Source organism: Podarcis gaigeae (genome assembly GCF_964106915.1).
Source record: "Podarcis gaigeae genome assembly, chromosome: 1".
NCBI classification, from domain to species: domain Eukaryota; kingdom Metazoa; phylum Chordata; class Lepidosauria; order Squamata; family Lacertidae; genus Podarcis; species Podarcis gaigeae.
The window spans coordinates 80,468,939-80,484,752 of record NC_139678.1 but is presented as its reverse complement, the minus strand read 5'-3'; the positions used below and the strand labels follow the sequence as shown (position 1 = coordinate 80,484,752).

Sequence of the window (15,814 nt, the reverse complement as noted above, 5' to 3'; positions counted from 1 at the left end):
ACCTTCAAAATTAGCTCTTACAAAATTAACCAGGACATGCAGCACTCCATTTTAAATGCACATAAATCTTGTGTGGCTTCTACTGCTTAGAATCCTAGGATTGTAGAGTGGGAAGGGACCCTGGGGGTCATCTAGTCCAAGTCCCTGCAATGCAGGAATCTCAACTAAAGCATCCATGACAGATAGCTTCACATCCCTCGCTGCACTATAGCACACAGGCATGGCATACAGTGAAAGAGAAATCTTGATCCACTGTAGTAATATTGAAGATCAACTGTGGACATCAATACTGCCAAAAGAATTTGCCAGTAAGGTAAGGGAGACTTCTCAACGACAGAACGTGTCCAACAATACAATTTTGTATGAGTCTGCTCAAAGTAAGTCTTACTGAATTCCATAGAGCTTACAACTGTGTGCACAGGATTGCGCCATCAAATTCTCTTGACTAGTGTTTCTCAAACTGGGCTAAGACCCATTAGTGGGTCTCAGTGCCACAATCTGTCCAGTGCTTCCTCACTTATCTACCCTGCCCCCTAGCCATACCACAGCCTTTTGGCTGGATCAATGCTATCGCCAGCAGTTTCTTGTAAAGATGCCAAGGAGATGGGGAAGGAGTGAAAGAAGCTCTCCCTTCCCTGAGATGAAAGGGCCAGGGAAGATGGTGAAGGAAATTAGAAACGGAGAAGAAAGTGGTTGCTGTTATCATCAAATAAGCCACCGAGGAATAGAAAGGGATTGGATAAGAGGGGGAACCTTCTAGGAGGAAGAAATGTGAAAGGACCAGGGAGAAAAGATGAAAGAAATTGGAAGTTGTGGGGGGTGAGGATATGGTACTAACTGAGTGTGAAAGAAGAATGGGAGAATAAATCACAGGAGATGGGTAAAAATATGTTGAGAGACATGTGGAAGTAGGAAGAGAAAAATATAGAAGAAAAAGCTTTCTCTACATACAGCCTGTGAATTGGGAAGGCTGTCACAATGCCTCTGGAGCAAATGTCTGAATATAGTTGAGCTACAGAATGTTGCCACAAGAAAAGCATTTTGGTGTTTTAGAAAAGCAATTCCCAAACATTGATTAGATATCAATAGAAAGTGACATTAGTAATTGCCAGCTGATTATGCCAAACTTTGCCTCCATCTGCCATCATTTTGTGACTGACTGTCCTCCATTTTGTGGCTGGTGGGCCTCAGTAATTTTCAGTTGTCTCAAGTGCATTAATTCAGACAAGGATATGAGGCTGCCTTGTTGGTCTGACATCCATTTTTATACTCACACACTCTTACATAATCTTGGTAAGACACTGTCTTATCTGCTACAAGGATCTTGATGCAGTTCAGTTTGCCTTTTGATATCTCAAATTGTTCCTATACTGCTCCTTGCAAAGTTATAGCACTAATACAAACCACAGCACAATATTCTGGTGTTCTAGCCTGCCATGTCCAAATGGGAAATTGTGTGGCTCCTCAGTAGGAGATCTGTTCACAATTGTCGGTTGACACAAGAGACTGGCACTTTCTTGTGGGTAACCTCTCCAGTCTACCATTTGAAACTAAGCTTAAGGAGACAATGTTCCTCATGGCAAACATAAGGAGAAAAGTTCTTTAATAAGCTACTGACTCTCCTGTAATAAAACATCTATAAAAAATACACCACGTAATTTCACAAACATCTTTTGAGTGGTTTACATGAAAGCAATAGAACAAAGTTCAATATTCAAATAAATTTTCTTCAAAATAAATATAAGCAAAACACAACTATATCTTATAAATAAAAATGAGTGGTGTACAAAACAAACACTTAAAAACTAAGATGTGGTCCACTAAGGATTGTAGACCCAGGTTGTTTAGGACTTTAAATGTCACTGAAACCTTGAACTTTGCTTGCTAACTAATAAGCAACCAGTGCAGATTTTGGGACACTTGTGTAAAATGATGTCGTCGTTGTTAAAATTTGTATACCGCTCTGGGCTCAAAGATCCCATGGTGGTTCGCCACAGAAAAATACAAAATGAGAATACAAAATACATCAAAAACGAAAACCATGTAGTCTTAACTCTGTGGATCGCTGAATTTGGGAATAGCTGGTCCAAGCCACAGGTCACCTGGATCTCTAGTCATAAAATTGTAGAGCAAACTACCCCAGCAGATTCATATTAAGTAGCACTTAAGACAAAAGCATGCCCTGTGGCACCTGAGATCAACCACAACTCCCAATCCATAGACGACTATCATGGTTAATACTAACAAAAGTCAAGGAGAGATCCAGGAGAATCAACACTTGCACTCTTCCAGTCCTTCAAAAACGCCATCAGTCAGAGTGAGCAAGGCTGAGGCTGTCCCCAAACAGGGCCTGAATAAAGTCTGAAGTGGCTTGAGATAATCATTTCCATCCAGTAGCATCTGCAACTGAAGCACCACAGCCACCACCTCATCACACAACAAAGCATTCATCACACCCTGAATTCACCCAGTCAACCTTTAATACCTAGCATGAACCAAAAATCGGACAGGATAATAGTGCATTGTACAACAGACATGGTATCAGTGGTGGAACTCCAGTCCACACAGCAATGGACTATCTTGTCTTCAAAATGCCTTGCAAAATCACCAGAGGGCTCTAAGGCTGGCCTAAACAGAGTAGGCAAAGCAACCCTGATACCACTATGAAAAGCTCACTGAAGCACTATGGAAGGCACGATTATATGCTTGGTCACCTTCACAAGACTTGTACCAGTTGTCTCTGGGCCTGTTTCCTTGCCTGGAGCTCCCCAATGAGCCAGGGGCTTGACAGAGCCCCACAGTACCAGCATGGGAGTTGCATAGACTTGGGCACTTGGGAGGCTGCTGAAACTTGGTGTGTTTCCAGGAGGACTTTGAACATCCTTTTTAACTGCAGTTCCTCTGATGCTGCTTAGGAAGGTGTCAAAAGCAGCTTCCAATAAAAAACAAGAGAACTGCTTTTCAGATAGGAAGTCAAGAGCTCTCCTTCCCCCACAGCAACTTCTAAACATATTGATCAACATCAAAGTGGAAAGGGAGACCGTTTTCATTTGATTTTCCAAGCCACTCAGTCCTTCTCCATCAGAATACCAATAATAATAATAATACCCCACCCATCTGGCCAGGCCTCCCCAGCCACCCTGGGTGGCTCCCAACAGAATAGAAAAATCACGATAAATCCCTTCCAAGTCCTGGAGCAGTGGAGGGAAACCTCTGAGGAGGAATTAAGGGGGCTCTCGGCTTCAACAGTGTTCCATTTCGATCAGGATTTCCCTCCCACTAAGCTGCACACTCTACTGTCTGGTCTTTAAGACAAGGGAGGAAAGCATTGGAGCAGCTATGCACTTGAGCCACTCCAAACGACTCTGGCTCAGCAAGCAAATGAATGAGGGCAAGCAGGAATCCTTCAGGGCCCAGGATTTCTCCAAAGGCTCCAAAAGACATGCTTCCTCAAAATTCTTGCTTGACTTGATTTAAAAAAATGGCATCCCACTACTCTGGCCAATACTAAGACTTTCACAGTGGCTAAAAAAGCTCTCCTTCCCCCACAGCAACTTCTAAACATATTGATCAACATCAAAGTGGAAAGGGAGACACAAAATATAACAAATATCTTAAGAATGATACAAAAACAGCAAAACAAAAAATAACTGTTATTGTGTAAGGTAATATTACATTTTACATACTCCCCTAGTTTGGAGCAGGGGGTCAGTTTATAGCCCTCTTCACATGCTTCATACTACTCTTGCAAAAAGGTGACATGGATGCAAAGGGGCTCACCATTTAGCATTTATCTCACAGTTGCACAACCCGTTGCCAGAGAACCTCTGAAGTGGGGAACCTTCACTTACAGATGGTACCTAACACCACAGAAACTAGCATTGATTTGCCCAGGAGCCTCACCAAAATGCTGGAGAGGCTGCACCTCCACAGGCACATACCTCCACATGTGGTATGTGGTATTAGAAATCACCCTACAACTGGCCCTACTGAATATCTTCCAAGATAACAATGCACACTTACATTATAAGGAGCTCATAACCCACTTTCAGCAGCCAGAAGCATCATAGTCAGACACTGGAAAGAACTGTCAGGAGTAAACTTGGACCAATGGTATCAAATACTATGAAAAACAGCCTTGCTAGAAAAACTAACCAATAAACTGAAACTGACACGTGGACAAATAGAAGATGCCTTCACTCCGATATGGCTCCCCTTAATAATAGTAATAGTAATAATGATGATGATGATAATTTATTACTTATACCCTGCCCATCTGGCTGGGTCTTCCCAGCCACTCTGGATGGCTTCCAACAGGAGATTAAAAATACATTAAAACATTTAAAAACTTCCCTAAACAGGGCTGCCTTTATCACATACACAGCCCAAAAGACAATGACAAGAATCTGCTGACAGCATACGAATCAATCTGGCTAACCTGATCCAAAAATCCACCCCCTCACACACATAAACAAATCTCACTACCGCCAATCAAAGACAACCAACCACACCCTAAGCCAACCCCAACCTCTCTCACCGCCAAGGAAATATAACAAGCGAATAGTAAGAGAACCCATACAAGTGACGCTGACACAAAACCCCACACGTACACTTAAGTAGAAGAAGCAATATCACCCCACCCACCGCCCCCTCCACCTCTTTTCTTCCCAACCTAATACTGCATGCAACACTAATGTCTTACAGCACATGAAACTGAACTGTAGAAAACACAACTTGAAAAAGAGACAATGCATGTATTTTTGTAAACTAAGAAATCTTTTATAAAAATAAAATAAAATAAATAAGTGGGGAGCCTTTTCTACCTGTGCAGGTTCCCTGTGCCATTTATAACTCTGCAGGCCTTTGCAGCCACACACTCTCTGCACAAGCAATATTTATTTACTGGTTGGATTTATAAGCCCAACCTTCACTGAATGATCCTAAGCTGGAACGCGATAGCAACACAGCAAATGCTGTGGCCGGGTGTAAAAAACAACCAACTACAGTAATAGTAATAGTAATAATTCCCCATTGAAATCTAAATATTAAAACCTTTAGGAAAACAATGCTCAAGTGGCAGGGCAGAAGGCTTGCAAAGAACAGAAAAATCCTAACAAAATATCTCAAATGTTTAGCAAGAATTCAAAGCAACCCCGTGCTGTGTCTGATATCTGAATATAATGAGTAGAATGATAGAAAATGACAAAACTCTCAGTGGCATATGCCATACTCGCATTCTATAGATTCATTTGCACATTGCTGTTTTATTATATGGGAAGCATATAAAGAATATCAAAAGAGAACTGCTGGACAGATGCTCAGGGTCTCTCTGGTCCAGCATCCTGTCTCCAATTGTGGGCAGCTAGATGCTTCTGAAAAGCCATGGACTGCAAATGTGACAAGTACTGATCATATTTCTTCTTGCAAGCAGGTGGCGCTCTTTCCTTCTTCTGCTGAGGCTGTTCTCTGCATGATCACATCGCATTGTGCTTCTGCCCATGCGATTTCCTAGAGCTCAGAGGCTAGGTATATTAATGGTACCATTAACAGTATGATCCTTTAGTTTGTCACTTCTGGATGTTGTCAGTGCAGCACTGAGAACAAAAGCAAGCAGTTTTTAAAATGTATTTCACTTCTGACAAATGAGGTGCTGGTGATTAGCTAAGGAACAGTAGGCATTCAAATATTGGCCTTGGTGCCATTTGCAAAAGCAACATTCAGTTGCAATGAACCAGATGCATGAACATTGTTTACTGAAAGCCTTCTCTTGCCTTAGCTATTCTCTGGCCGAATTCCTGTACATCGCCATGGTGGTTTTTTCTTAGCAATACACAGAACTAAATAGGCATACGTAGTGAATCTCAAGTAGAAACTGGACTTTTCAGCTGTGAGGCTAACTTTTCTTAAATGCCCAAGAGCTCTTCTTCCAACCATGTCTGTGTGAGAGGCTGGGCCAACTGTGAGAGAGACCAAAATATAAGACCGAGGGGTGGGGGGACGACTTGCAGTTATCAGGTTTCCTGGCTACAAACTAATTGCAAGTATTCTGCTGCTCAACACCAGCTTGTGAAATGATGCAAAAACACTTGTTATAAACAAAATACACCTAATTCTGAAAACTGCACCTTTTCACATGTGTTAGGCAGCTTTGCTGGTACAAAGAATAATAAATTCATGGAATTATAGAGCTGGAATCACATTGGTCAAATTTGCATTTGATGTATGTAATGTCCAGTGCCTAACAATTATAGGAGCAGCTTTTTGCAGTTAACTGAAGAGTCAGTGGGAGATTTATGATGTAAAAACCACAGGATGTTCCCAGAATCTTGCAGTGACAATGCAGATGCTGATATCAGGTTGAGTTACAGAAAATAGGTGTTAAAATGGACATAGTGACAAGAGTTGTATAGAGATGACACCCTGTCCTTTCTGAAGGATATGTGGGATAAAATTTAGGTAGATAATTAGTATAAAGTTGCCTGTTACTGTGGAAAGCAGACAAAAAATGTAGGTAGGCACAATGATCCATTAGGGAAAAATCCCACAAGCATCAATATGGTAATATCTTTTTCAAAAGCCAATCAAAATGTCCCCAAGTTGTGAGCCAGCTCCTGAGCTCCTGGGATTCTTCCTTAGGCTTGACATTAAAACAAAACAGTGGCAGCAACAAAGGGGTGGGGAATGTGGGAATTATGATATTACCTAAAGCCTGGAGTTTTCAACTGTATTTAAGATGGGCTGAGGGAGAAGTGACACAGATATAAATGGAGGACCCTCACCACATGCAAGGCAGGTTGCAGAATCAAGGGCTGGGACCAAGCAGCAACAACAGCTGCTTCTTTATTTCTTAAAATATAAAATCTAGTTGTTCCTCAGTCCCTCATGCTAACACATAATTTCAAAGACATAGTGGGCACCAAGGTGTGTGACGACAAACTGGGAAGGAGGCCTGGGCAGACCTCGATTTATCCCCCCGGGAGTGGGCCCAAGTGACGCCCGTTAGCCAGTTGGGCCCGCCCTCTGGGGAATTGCTGCCTATGCTTGCCTGCAATTGGCCGATCTGCAGGCAGGCTGCAATCCTCCTTAGTTTGGTGTCCCCAGGCTGCAATGCTGCCTGACCGTTAAAGGTAAGCCAACTTCCCACTTACTTTAATTAAGATCCTCAAATGATCACTCCTTCTTTTTTTTGGGGGGGGGGGGAGAAGGAAAGACTCCCAAAGAATGGAAATAATTGGATGTGCTAGACCATTGTACCTAATTTCATATCATCGAAGTTCGGAGAAGAATAGTTGAACTTTAAATATGCATATTTAGGAGCCCTACTGGTAGAAAAGCATATTGTTGCATTTCTCTGTAAACCTTGGCACCAGTTCTATAAACAGAAGTGTTGCCTTTGGCACAAGGCAGATTTCACCAGCTTCTCAGTAGTTACTACCGGGGCTCGTATGATACTGGTGGGTCAATCAGCCTCAGGAGAATAGCAGGTGGTTCTCTCTCACCCACACATCCATAAATGTTGGCATCATTCATCAGGAAGAGAGCAATCTTGGCTGCAAATTACATAAATGTTGTTGCAACGACAGCCAATAAACCCAATAAAATGTCAATGACCTAGGAGTGAACAACTTAGTGGTTTTAGGGTATTAAGGCTACCTGCTGCATCATATGATGACAAAATGCATCTTCCCTCATACGCATTATCTGATAATAAGGAGAATGCTGCATTAACATTGCTTCATACAAAGAAGCCCCGAAGCAGCTTATTGTGGCAAACATATCTGGCATCTCAAGACTCAGTAAAGGACCGGGGGGTGGAAGAGAGGCTCTGCTGTGTCCCAAACGCCCACACTCCTCCTGCATCTGCTATGTGGTTCTATGACTGTCACACATCAGACAAAACTGAAATTGGTGGAGCATAAGGGCGCCTGTCTCTGCTGGATTATGGCCAGTGTCTCTTTCGCAGCCAAAATGTTGTTATCATTGACCGTTTCTAATCAGAGCCATAACTCACGCTTTATAATGAGAGACTTATTCTTTACATCTGTTTACTGGTTTATTGTCCAAGCAGAGGAAAGCCCTGTATAAAACTTCAAGGAACTCCTCTGTCTTGAGATGCAAGATCCAGATAACTGCAAAATATGTGTCACGTGGATACCCCTGGTGTGCAGGATTTTTCTTTTACAAGCTGCTGCCACGGGGAGCCCTGAGCGGAATCGAGATCATGGCACTGGGGCGGAGGGAGCTTTGCCCTTGGTTCCCCATGTTATTATAATCCTGGCCAGAGTTGGTCCCTACAGCTGCTGTTCTCCATCAGAGCACAGCAGCTCTGGGAGCTTTGGCTGAAGACTAATGTTGCACTCCAGGGTCAACCACATTGAAAATGTCACATGTTATTTGGCCCTTAATGTTTTATGGGGAGGGGCCACCACTCCACCTTGCATGTAGAAGGTCCCAAGCTCACTCTCTGCCATATAACAGAGAAACAAAAAAAAGCATTTCAGGTAGCAAGGCTGGGGGAGACCATCACCTGACATCCTGCAAAACCAGAGCAGTCAAAAGACAATTCTGGGTTACCAGGCAAATAGTCTGATTTAGATTCAAATAAACACAAAAGAGTTCCATGATTTCCCCCTCTGTAGTTTGTTTTCGTTTTGGCTATTATTTCAGAAGCCAATAAAAGACATGGAGCCAGATTCAACTACAGTGGTACCTCAGGTTACATACGCTTCAGGTTACATACACTTCAGGTTACACACTCCGCTAACCCAGTAATAGTGCTTCAGGTTAAGAACTTTGCTTCAGGATGAGAACAGAAATCGTGCTCCGGCGGCGCGGCAGCAGGAGGCCCCATTAGCTAAAGTGGTGCTTCAGGTTAAGAACAGTTTCAGGTTAAGTACAGACTTCCGGAACGAATTAAGTACTTAACCCGAGGTACCATTATACAGTGGTACCTTGGTTCTCAAATGCCTTGGTACTCAAACAACTTGGAACCAAACCCTGCAAACCCAAAAGTGTTCTGGTTTGCGAACTTTTTTTGAAAGCTGAACATGCTCCGTTTTGAGTGCCGTACTTCCGTTTTGAGTGTTACACTGAGGTCTGTCTGTTTTTGCTATTTATTTTGCATTTTTGCTCTCTCTTTTTTGTGACTGTGTGGAAAACAGCGCATCTACTGATTGATTGATTGATTGGTTGATTGGTTGATTGTGTGACTGTAGTACATTGTTTAATGCTTTCATTTTATGGATCAATGGTCTCATTAGATAGTAAAATTCATGTTAAATTGCTGCTTTAGGGGTTGTTTTTAAAAGTCTGGAATGGATTAATCCATTTTGCATTATTTTCTATGGGAAAGCGTGCCTTAGTTTTGGAACTGACTTCCGGAACTGATTAAGTTTGAGAACCAAGGTACCACTGTACCTGGTTCTGTTAGCAGAAGCCAGCACAACATAGTTTTCCACCCCTCTGCCCATGCCTCTCCCCAATCCACTCTGGAAGGTTGGGAGAGTGAAGGGTCATTCCTTAGCACTATGTTGAATATTCAGGAGGAGCGAGGAGGAAGTCCCAGTGAGCTGGTGGGAGTCCTTGTGCTGGCTTCCCTTTTCTTTTTGAGGGTGTTGGAGGAGAGGAAAGTTATTTTGCGCCAGCAGAAGATGGTTGCATGAGTGGAACAGCACTGCTGGATACAACCCTGTTGACTCCACTTATCACATTATACAGCTTTGTACAATAAATATGCGTAATAAAGCTTCCTTTCTTATGAATGTATCTGAAGAACTATATCAGAGGTGACACAGAAAGAAGTTTCAGAACTAAAGGAAGACTTAAGAAGTCATGGGGCAGGATGCAGTACAATCCTAAGACTAACATCCCATTAAGTTCAATGGGGCTTACGCACATATAAATGTACTTTGGACTTAACAGTGCATGCTTTAAAAATAATAATAAGAGGGGATTATTCATAAATAACTATTCATAGCACTGCAGCCAAAAAACTTGCAACTTTGTAAACTGAGCCCCCTTATGAAACATGATTCGTGAAAGGAGGAAAAATATCTGGGGTCGCTGAAAAACTTCTAGCTCTGTCAGTGTGCCAGTAGAAATAATTAAAGCTAGAATGCTAAATATAGAGAAGAACAAGGATTGCTGATCAGGGATGAGCATGGTTTCTGCAAAAGGAAGCCCTGCTCCAAGAATCTTTAGAATACTTTTAAAATATCAATAAACATGTGTACAGCCATGATGTTTGGGTGCAAAGACTCAAATTTTGGGGGGCAAAGTTCCTTACTTAAATATTCCTTGGGAAACTACAGCCATAGGATGCAGATAGGCTTCTTTTTTCTTTTCTCCTTATGACAGTCTCACATTTTTATGCCCCTGGGTTGCAGTGCGAGTGTCGTTTCCCCTACATTCAAGGGAATTAAAGACTTCGTTTCACAGATTCATAAAGAGAACAGAAACCAGCTGTTACATCCCCCCATTTCTTGATTTGGGGAAACATTTGGATATGGTAGTACTGAATTCAGTTTTGTAAATGGAATAAACCAACAAAAATGTTTTGATTCCTCCCCGGCTGCCTGAAATGTGTCTCTATGAAGGGCATGGGGAGGGAAGAGGAAGGGAAAGGGTAAAGGATAACAATTGTCTTAACAGAAAGAGTTGGGGTGGTGGGGCGGAGGGGGGGGTTAGAAAAGGCTGCTGAGATTTTGCTTTCCAATCCTGAAAGAATAGTCCTATTACTCTCCCCAAACCTCAGCCCCCTCCCATTCTCTCACCCCCTCCCTGGAGAAGAATTGGTCACTGCACAGCTGTGCAAGAGAGAAAAATATATTTATATATATAAGAGAATCTGCCATTCTGAATTGGTTTGTGGGGCTGGACAAAACCTCATTGTGTGCTTTATCTGCCCAGAAGAGAATGGGCCCACAGTCTTTGCCTGGCAGGGCCTCTGCCTTTGGTTAACTGTGGTCAGATAACTGTAACTTCATTTAGATACTGTAATGTGTGTGTGTGTGTTTGAGGCATTATATTATTGATTGTGAGCACATCTGGAGAAAAACAGAAATATTAATTCTCTCCCTGCCTGTTCAGAAGAAAAAAGGGAGAAAGTTTAGAGGTTTTGCAAACCCAAGTTAAAAATTAAAGTCTGTAGCAATTTCCCCCCTCTTCCTTCCTTTCTTTTTTTTGGGAAATATATATCTGAATAGATTTGACTGACAAAGATGCACCGTTAGGGAGATGTCTCTGAAAAAAAACTTGGACCCAATGCTAATTGCATTGATTCTAAACCTATTTACTCGGAAGTTACTTGCAGGGAGTTTACTGGGACTTACTTGCTACCATAGCAAGCACGCTTGCATAACATCTATGCAGAAGTGAGTCACCAGATTCAGCAAGGCTTATCTGAAACAGAAGGTAGAACATTCAGCAATGAACACAATAAGACATTTTGAAATCATTTTTGTTTTCATTGTTTTGTCTTTTACCTGTATTTCCACACATGCTATTTGCATTTAGTAAATTAGAATTAGAATTTCCTCTATGGCAGTTGCATGATACACACGGTAATGTCCTTTCTTTGAGTCATTTCTCCCAACAATGTAAACTTGATTTCAGGTTAGACTTGTGATATAAAAGTTTGGGTGCCCTATTGGCTAAGTAAACCCTTTGCCACCATTGAACTGAGTACAGTATGGACTTTTACAGTATTACTCTGTGTTCAATGCATGTCAGTGTAAGGTTTCTTGCTTCCTATCTCAATATTTGTATTTGTAAAATAAAATTACTTCAGCAAGGCCCTTATACCATATTTTGGCTTGGATTTGAAACCACCTTACCCTTGGAACACCCTCCTTTCAGATGCCAAAAAGATAAAGAACTACATAACTTTTAGAAGACGTCTGAAGGCAGCCCTGTATTGGGAAGTTTATAATGTTTGATGTTTTGTTATGTTTAGATATATTCTGTAAGCCACCCAGAGTGGCTGTGGAAACCCAGTCAGATAGGTGGTGTATAAATAATAAAATTACTTATATTACAGTAGTATTATTATTATTATCATCTCATCAACACAGCACCATAGAAGGTGATAATCACATTCTCCATGTTGAGTTTTGTGGTGTGCACATGCATTTCATGAGTATTTCTTTCCTGCCTACTTGAAGTGGCTTACAATATACGGAAAATATAATAAAACAGACAAGAGCTACAAAGAATGGTTGGAAGTATTTACAAGTTTCTACCCAGGCCTTAGTTATTTTCATTGCTACTCTGCTTCTGAATCTCTGAGTCACAACAGATCTCAGAGGAAACAACTGTGGTTCATAAATGGATGTCAGAGCAGCCAGTTCTTTGCCTCTCACAGGCCAGGACTTCTTCATGCAGGCTGTGGCTGCTTCTGTGTCTCTTTGCAGCTTTTGGCTCTGGGAGCAGATTCAAGAAGCACTGGAAGAGCAAAGATATGTTTTCAAAGACATGTGTGCATATGACATGCACATGTACATAGTAGAGTGTCGGTGTTCAGTCCTGGCCAGACCTTAAATGTCAGAGAAGTGGAGCAGGACCCTCCAGTAGATCACCATGCTGCCAATGACCACGAAGAATCAATGTTTCCAAATATCCCTGCTTGAGAGCTAGAGGTCCCTACAGCAGTTGCCTGGGTTACTGGTCAGCACTGTCTCTCTATGTCTCTGCTTCTCCCTATCTCCAATTTCTCCAAGAGCAGAGGAGTCAGAAAGTCAGGCAGAAGCTTCAGAGCTGTCTCCAAAGTTCCTAGTTAGTAGCACATAATACTACTTAGATGTCAGGGGTAGAACCCATAGAAGCACCTGCCCAGATGAGGGTCTGGCTGTTAGTCAAGACAGAGTGAAGACTCCTACATAAATTCCTATTCTGAGCTGCTTTGTTGCTGAAGCAACAGCTCCTCCCAAAGCTGCAGCTTTATTGAACTGAGGAAGCAGACATGGAAGCTCTTAGCTTCAGCAGAATTTGTAGAGTATTTTTGTCTCCATTTTGCTTGTTTGATAAGTCACTGGTTTATGTTATTAACTTACAACAACTTGAAAAAACCAAGAAATAGTTCCCTAAGAAGATCTGATCTGAAAGTTCCCTAAGAAGTCAGATCTGAAAGAGAGGAAATGTAAACTTTTACAAACTTTTAAAACCTCTATAGATTCATATAGTCATCGAGTTCTGACTTGAAATTGTCCAACAATGGCAACAACAAAAAGGTTGCCTCATTCAAAATTAGTTTGTAGTTGTATCTGCAGGTCATTCCAAAGTATGGCTCATGGACTGCAATAGTTGGCTCCACACCCTGAAAAACTATTTTGCACCTGGCTGTGGTTGATGGACCTCAGGGTTTTGATGTCTGCCTATATACACCTTCTTGTGGCTTAGATGCCATGGCTGGTTCAGTAACAGACAGAAGTGAAAAGCGTCTGTCAGTCTTCTCTTCTCCAACCTAAACATACCCAACTCCTTCAACCATTCCTCATAAGGCTTGATTTCCAGATCTTCCTGGTCACCCTCCTCTGCACATGTCCCAGCCTGTCAATATCCTTCTTAAATTGTGGTGCCCAGAACTGGAGATACAATAGCCATCTTCACATATCTAAAGGGCTGTCACACGGGAAATGGAGCAAGCTCTGGAGGGTCGGACCGGAACCAATGGATTCAAGTTACAAGAACAGAGATTCCTACTAAACATCAGGAAGAGCTTTCTGACAGTAAGAACTATTTAACAGTGCAACAAACTCTCTTGCAAGGTGGTGGACTCTCATTCACTGGAGATTTTTAAGCAAAGGTTGGATAGCCATCTGTCAGGGATGATTTAGTCTCTTCCAGGGTCTCTGTGATTCTATGTGAAGGTGAGTCAAAACAAGAATCCTGTAAGTTGACCCCCTTGTCCTGAAAAAGAGCTCTCCATTCCGCCTCCCCCCCCCAAAAAAAAAATTCTGGTGGTGAGATGATCACATGAACAAGGGTGAAAATGTTCCCTCCCTTTAAAGTGACAACCATCAGTGTAAAAGATAGTCAAAAAAAAAAAAAAATTCCTTCCAGTAGCACCTTAAAGACCAACTAAGTTAGTTCTTGGTATGAGCTTTCGTGTGCATGCACTGAAGAAGTGTGCATGCACACGAAAGCTCATACCAAGAACTAACTTAGTTGGTCTTTAAGGTGCTACTGGAAGGAATTTTTTTTGTTTTGACTATGGCAGACCAACACGGCTACCTATCTGTAACTGTAAAAGATAGTTTATTGCCATAAGGGGATGGATTATATTGTTGTGCTGATGTGGAAAAAATCCCTTTCACCTTCAGTGGGCAATGAATCAGAGGGGTGGGTAAAGAGGAATGTGGTGTGGGTTTTCTGGAGATACAAACTGTCCTTAAAATTCTGAAGGTCATCAGCCTTCAGACACTAGCCATGTATTAAGATTTGAAGGAGGAACTGAAGGGGGTTGTGGGAGGCAGATCTTGACTTGCATCTATGTAACAGAAAGTGCTCTGAGCTATTATTAGGTACCGCAATTGCTGTACCAAACTGACATCTCATGCTAGTGCAGCAATTCATAGCCAGGCTGGACATTGGTTGAGTAACATGTCATTGTTTCTACTTACCAGAGCTGGAGGAAAGTAAAATATGCACGTGTACCTGCCTAAAATGTTGCTCAAATTCATTTTAATCTTTAGCTAAATTTTTATTAGCACAAGATGTCACTGATTAGAACCTCTAAAATGTAACTTCTGAAGAAATAATTGGCTGTAACCTGTGGAAGTGAATACAGCCACATGTATGTTTACTTAGAGAAAATCTCACTTCGTTCCATGTAAGAGGGCACAGAAATGCACAACGAGACTTAAAAGGCTGCAATCCTAAACTCACTTAGTGGTGCTCTCTGGATGTTGGAGAGTGCCTCCCTCCCAAGTTCAGGGGTGATGGGAACTGTAGTCCAGGAACATCTGGAGAACATCAATTTGGCTCCCTCTGTACCAGGAAATCAGTCCCATTACCCTTCATAGGTCTTACTCTCAGGTAAATATAATGTGTACACTGCCTGCAAGACAACTACTCCAATATAATTCATTTAATTCCTAAAATAATACATGAAATTTATCAAGTTCTAAGGAAGCTTTTATTTGAAATCCTGTGCCTGGAGGGTAAATTCTTTCTAGTATTTGGCAGTCACTTCCAAGTACAGTGGTACCTCGGTTACATACGCTTCAGGTTACAGACTCCGCTAACCCAGAAATAGTGCTTCAGGTTAAAAACTTTGCTTCAGGATGAGAACAGAAATTGTGTTCCGGAGGCGCGGCAGCAGCAGGAGACCCCATTAGCTAAAGTGGTGCTTCAGGTTAAGAACAGTTTCAGGTTAAGAACGGACCTCCGGAACGAATTAAGTACTTAACCCAAGGTACCACTGTACTGTATTACCTTTCTAAGGTCCCCACAAACTATTTTACAAGTGTATGTGAAAACTAAAGGTAATTTATGAATGCTCCAAACCCAGGTTTGCTAAATCATACCCTCTGGGAGGCTGGGTTTCGTGGTGGCTCTCTTTACAAGCTGAGTAGCAAATACAGATATGCCAGTGTGAGTGACCGTAAACTCTTCTTTATTGTCTGCCTTCTGCTCACACTGTTTGACTGGGCCAGTTGCTTGTTTGCTCTCTGTGTGTGTATGTTGTGGCCATGTCAGTTCTCCAAGGCAGCTTTCAATACCATCAACCATAAGGGTACGAATGCTGGATGTGTGAATGTGGGCAGGATGCCCCATAAGACTCTCCCCCCCCCCATGCTGTTCATGGACAAAGGTC

The 15,814-nt window shown here is 42.0% G+C and overlaps 1 long non-coding RNA gene across 1 annotated transcript; it reads right to left on the bottom strand.

The window, feature by feature from the left end:
* Positions 1-7,193: 7,193 nt before the first annotated feature.
* Positions 7,194-8,991, bottom strand: LOC310840210. The gene is made up of 2 exons (XR_014561846.1): positions 8,952-8,991; positions 7,194-8,710 (listed from the first exon to the last, which is right to left on the bottom strand). It is a non-coding gene; the product is annotated as an uncharacterized lncRNA (long non-coding RNA).
* Between the last annotated feature and the right edge of the window lie 6,823 nt (positions 8,992-15,814).